A 6,452-nucleotide genomic window follows, 5' to 3' on the forward strand; every position below is an offset into this window, starting at 1 on the left:
GTTATGCAAACATGACCAATATAGCCAGCCTACTGTTAGCCCACGATAGCCCCAAGAAAAGTTACAACACACTAACCCATAGGCTACGGTATTGATGTCGAGTCCTGCGTTCAGACAGGATGGTTGCGCGCATTGCCACTCCCGAATTTTTAACCAAACTCAGCCCTGTTTAGCTTTTATATTTGTCACTGACTACTACCAATGTGCTATCGTGAGATTGATTATTGAGAGATCTCTTAATAACTAAATCGATTCACAGTTGCTATCGAAGTCGTTCCTCGCGGTCGGTTTAACAGAGTAAATTAAATGTAACCATACTTTATTACATATATAATCAATTATACTATTTAGGCCTATATAGCATTTACAAAGTAATCAACAGCTATTGTTTCAATTCGACGACAGAATTCAACTAAAAATAGACAATACATATAGGCCTAGAGTTGGGGTTTCAAGCTTTGGTTGATTTCAAATGTAATCTTCAAGTTAATAATTAATATGTTGGATTCACGTTAATAACAAAGTCAATGAATAGGACTTAATCAAATGAAACGTCATTTAAAGTGCATTCAAAGTAGTTTGATTAGATTAGATTTAGTTATATTCTTTAACTTTGGTTGAGATGGAGACGTGAATTCAAGACATCATACCACATAGACAAGCAGGGCATTGAAATGTGTTTGTTTGTCAAGACAATGAAATATCAACTTCTGAAGGAGATGTACAGGTAACTGCCAAAATAGAAGAAACACCAACGTAAAGTTTCTCAATAGTTTGTTGGGCCACCACGAGCCACCAGAACAGCCTCAATGCACCTTGGCATAGATTCTACAAGTGTTGTGGACTTCTATTGGAGGGATGCGACACCATTCTTCGATGAGAAGAATCGTTTTTTGTTGTTGATGGTGGTGGAAAACGCTGTCTCAAGCCCCTCTCCAGGATCTCCCATAAGTATTTGATTAGGTTGAGATCTGGTGACTGACAAACACACATACACCCTTTAAACCCCCTACGCTCTTTTGAAAGAAACCTCTATCAAAGTGACTGAGATCTCTTCTTCTAGCCGTGGTAGCCAAAATAAAGCGCAACTGGGCAATTTAGTACATGACCCTAAAACATCCCCTGGTGCTTAATTAACCCAGGAACCACACCTGTGTGGAAACACCTGCTTTCAGTATACTTTCTATCCCTCATTTACTCAAGTGTTTCCTTTATTTTGGCAGTTACTTGTATATTCTGCTTGGATAGTTCCATTTGTGCCACTGACTTAGTCCGGCTTTATTTCCAGTTTTTCTACAAATGAATCATGTATATGTTGGATTCAGTTCTCCATCTAAACCAAAAAGCTAAGTTAAAGAATATGACTAAATCAAATGAAATACAGTGGATCAGATGAAACAATCCAAGAATTAGATTTACTTTAAATGTTGATATTTGATTGTGGTGTCAATGAAACACAATTTAATATTACTTTTGTGATACAGTAAATAGCCTGAAGTTAAGGTCATCTTACAAGCTAATGTAACAGCTAATGTAACAGTATTTAATCAACCTTAAATATCCAATAAATGTCGTTCCACTTCATGATTGTGTCCCACTTGTTGTTGATTCTTCACAAAAAAATACAGTTTTATATCTTTATGTTTGAATCCTGAAATGTGGCAAAAGGTCGCAAAGTTCAAGGGGGACGAATACTTTCGCAAGGCACTGTAGATGTCTTCTTATGTAATCATAGAAAGAGTGCATGTTCAAGATAGCTTGCAAAGGTTGCAGGTCTGTAGAGATCTTCTCGAAATTGCTATAATAATCTGTGCAGAACTTCAAAGCATTGATTACTTTGGACTTGTAATGTAATCTCAACTGCAATCCAGGTCATTTGGTTCTGCTAAGCACATTAATCTGATATAAATACAAAATATCTGACATTGTATTCCGATATTAACTTTGTTGTGGTTTGAAATGGTTGAAAGTGCAGTGATAACACATTTAGACGGCAATTAAAAATCAGACATTGTTTTTCCATTGGAATTTGGTAGTGCTTTTAGTTGGTTGAAGCATAGTGATAACACGTTGGAAATTCAACAAACTTCTGGCTGTCTTTTTGAGAGAGTGAATAAATGTTCAAATCTCATTGATCAACCTCTCAATGAAATAATACCCACATATTGCCCAGCCGGGCCTCACTGCTGTACCTGGCTGTTTCTCCTAATCAGAACAGCTGATACATGGAAGGTCACAGCCCAGGTAGGTTATATCAGGTAACCTTCCGTCCCGACCACCACCCACATACCATATACTGCATTTTTCTATGCACACTGGATTTACATACACACACCCACACCCAAATCAAATCAAATCAAATGTATTTATATAGCCCTTCGTACATCAGATGATATCTCAAAGTCCTGTACAGAAACCCAGCCTAAAACCCCAAACAGCAAGCAATGCAGGTGTAGAAGCACGGTGGCTAGGAAAAACTCCCTAGAAAGGCCAAGACCTAGGAAGAAACCTAGAGAGGAACCAGGCTATGTGGGGTGGCCAGTCCTCTTCTGGCTGTGCCGGGTGGAGATTATAACAGAACATGGCCAAGATGTTCAAATGTTCATAAATGACCAGCATGGTCCAATAATAATAAGGCAGAACAGTTGAAACTGGAGCAGCAGCACGGCCAGGTGGACTGGGGACAGCAAGGAGTCATCATGTCAGGTAGTCCTGAGGCATGGTCCTAGGGCTCAGGTCCTCCGAGAGAGAGAAAGAAAGAAAGAGAGAAAGAGAGAATTAGAGAGAGCACACTTAAATTCAAGGCCGAGTATAGCCCACAAAGATCTCCGCCTCGGCACAACCCAAGGGGGGGGAGGCGCCAACCCAGACAGGAAGATCACATCCGTGACTCAACCCACTCAAGTGACGCACCCCTCCCAGGAACGGTATGAAAGAGCCCCAGTAACCCAGTGACTCAGCCACTGTAATAGGGTTAGAGGCAGAGAATCCCAGTGGAAAGAGGGGAACCGGCCAGGCAGAGACAGCAAGGGCGGTTCGTTGCTCCAGAGCCTTTCCGTTCACCTTCCCACTCCTGGGCCAGACTACACTCAATCATATGACCCACTGAAGAGATGAGTCTTCAGTAAAGACTTAAAGGTTGAGACAGAGTTTGCATCTCTTACATGGGTGGCAGATCATTCCATAAAAATGGAGCTCTATAGGAGAAAGCCCTGCCTCCAGCTGTTTGCTTAGAAATTCTAGGGACAATTAGGAGGCCTGCGTACGTGTAGGTATGTACGGCAGGACCAAATCAGAGAGATAGGTAGGAGCAAGCCCATGTAATGCTTTGTAGGTTAGCAGTAAAACCTTGAAATCAGCCCTTGCTTTGACAGGAAGCCAGTGTAGGGAGGCTAGCACTGGAGTAATATGATCAAATTTTTTGGTTCTAGTCAGGATTCTAGCAGCCGTATTTAGCACTAACTGAAGTTTATTTAGTGTTTTATCCGGGTAGCCGGAAAGTAGAGCATTGCAGATTCAACAGAAGATCTCTTTGTTTCTTGGGACCTAGAACAAGCATCTCTGTTTTGTCCGAGTTTAAAAGTAGAAAGTTTGCAGCCATCCACTTCCTTATATCTGAAACACATGCTTCTAGCGAGGGCAATTTTGGGGTAAAAGGTAAAATATATAGTGAAATATATAGTGAAAAATATAGAGGTAAAATATATAGTGAAAACAATAGTGGTCCTAAAACGGAACCTTGAGGAACACCGAAATTTACAGTTGATTTGTCGGAGGACAAACCATTCACAGAGACAACCTGATATCTTTCCGACAGATAAGATCTAAATAGGGAAGAACTTGTCCGTGTAGACCAATCTCTCCAAAAGAATGTGGTGATCGAGGGTATCAAAAGCAGCACTAAGGTCTAGGAGCATGAGGACAGATGCAGAGCCTCGGTCTGATACCATTAAAAGGTCATTTACCACCTTCACAAGTGCAGTCTCAGTGCTATGATGGGGTCTAAAACCAGACTGAAGCATTTTGTATACATTGTTTGTCTTCAGGAAGGCAGTGAGTTGCTGCGCAACGGCCTTTTCTCAAATTTTTGAGAGGAATGGAAGATTCGATATAGGCCGATAGTTTTTTATATTTTCTGGGTCAAGGTTTGGCTTTTTCAAGAGAGGCTTTATTACTGCCACTTTTAGTGAGTTTGGTACACATCCGGTGGATAGAGAGCCGTTTATTATGTTCAACATAGGAGGGCCAAGCACAGGAAGCAGCTCTTTCAGTAGTTTAGTTGGAATAGGGTCCAGTATGCAGCTTGAAGGTTTAGAGGCCATGATTATTTTCATCATTGTGTCAAGAGATATAGTACTAAAACACTTGAGCGTCTCTCTTGATCCTAGGTCCTGGCAGAGTTGTGCAGACTCAGGACAACTGAGCTTTGAAGGAATACGCAGATTGTGTGTGTGTGTGTGTGTGTGTGTGTGTGTGTGTGTGTGTGTGTGTGTGTGTGTGTGTGTGCGTGCGTGCGCACACACGTGCATGTGTGTGGGTGTGTGTATGTAAATCCAGTGTGCACACGAACACACACACACACACACCCACACACACACACACATAGACACCCGACCCCCTCACACAGACTCAGGACAACACACACACACACACACAATTTACTGCTGGGCTGTAAATGACCTATTTAGACACTTAATTGATTTTGCACGCATAACAATGATCAGCCAGCTAAATATCTTACTTTAGAACTTCTGACTAACAGAGTCCTGGAGGCTAACGCATCACTTCACGGCTCTATCACACTACTTAGACAGGGAAGCTAGGCTATTTGCTGAACATAAGCTCCACTTTAAACAGTACTTGACAGCTACCATCTAATATTTGATACATAATCCTTTCATTCTGGTGTATTTATCCAGACTATAAGCCTGACATTTTGGATATAGTGTAGTTTTGCAGGTGGTTGAGTATAGTGTAGTTTTACAGCTGTGCTGTACTGAGCTGTACTGTTGGAGGCAGTATCTATGTGTTGCAGCAGCGAGCAGCAGCTGGGAGAGCAGAGAGAGTTTGTGAAAAGGAGGAGGTTTGTGTGAGTCTATCTCCACCACCATGCTCTCCTTTCTAATCGGCTTACCTTGCATATACAGTATGGGTATGTACCCCAGCTATTAACTCTGAGTTCATGAATAAACACAGTACACACAGCATTTCTACTGTTCATATTTACAAAAATATGTTCATATTCAGACCCCTTCACCTTTTCCACATTTTGTTACTTTACAGCCTTGTTCTAAAATGTAGTACATTGTTTTTTCCCCCCTCATCAAACTACGCACAATACCCCATAATGACAAAGCAAAAACAGCTTTTTCAATTTTTTTGCAAATGTATTAAAATAAAATAAAAACTGAAATTTCACATTTAGATAAGTATTCAGGTCCTTTACTCAGTACATTGTTGAAGCACCTTTGGCAGCATTTACAGCCTCGAGTCTTCTTGGGCATGACGCTACAAACTTGGCACACATGTATTTGGGGAGTTTCTCCCATTCCTCTCTGCAGATCTTCTCAAGCTCTGTCAGGTTGGATGGGGAGCGTCGCTGCAAAGCTATTTTCAAGTGTCTCCAGAGATGTTCAATCAGGTTCAAGTCCAGGCTCTGGCTGGGCCACTCAAGGACATTCAAAGACTTGTCCCGAAGCCACTCCTGCGTTGTCTTGGCTGTGTGCTTAGGGTCGTTATCCTGGAAGGTGAACCTTCACCCCAGTCTGAGGTCCTGAGCGCTGTGGAGCAGGTTTCCATCAAGGATCTCTCTGTACTTTGCTCCATTCATCTTTCTCTTAATCCTGACCTTTTACTGAGGAGTGGCTTCCATCTGGCCACTCTACCATAAAGGCCTGATTGGTGGAGTGCTGCGGATATAGTTTTCCTTCTGGAAGGTTCTCCCATCTCCACAAAGGAACTCTGGAGCTCTGTCAGAGTGACCTCCCTGACCAAGGCCCTTCTCCCCCAACTGCTCTAGGAAGAGTCTTGGTGGTTCCAAACTTTTTCCATTTAAGAATGATGGAGGTCACTGTGTTCTTGGGGACCTTCAATTTTGCAGACATTTTTTGGTACCCTTTCCCACTTTTATGACTCAACACAATTCTGTTTCGGAGCTTTACGGACAATTCCTGCGACCCCATTGCTTAGTTTTTGCTCTGACATGCACTGTCAACTGTGGGACTTTACATAGACAGGTGTTTGCCTTTCCAAATCATGTCCAATAAATTGAATTTACCACAGGTGGACTCCAATCAAGTTGTAGAAACATCTCAAAGATGATCAAAGAAAACAGGATACACCTGAGCTCAGTCTCATAGCAAAGGGTCTGAATACTTATGTAAAGGTATTTCTGCTTTTTATTTTTAATAAATTTGCAAAAAAAATCCCCAAAACAATTTTTGCTTTGTCAT

Source organism: Oncorhynchus clarkii, chromosome 14, assembly GCF_045791955.1.
Source record: "Oncorhynchus clarkii lewisi isolate Uvic-CL-2024 chromosome 14, UVic_Ocla_1.0, whole genome shotgun sequence".
NCBI lineage: Eukaryota > Metazoa > Chordata > Actinopteri > Salmoniformes > Salmonidae > Oncorhynchus > Oncorhynchus clarkii.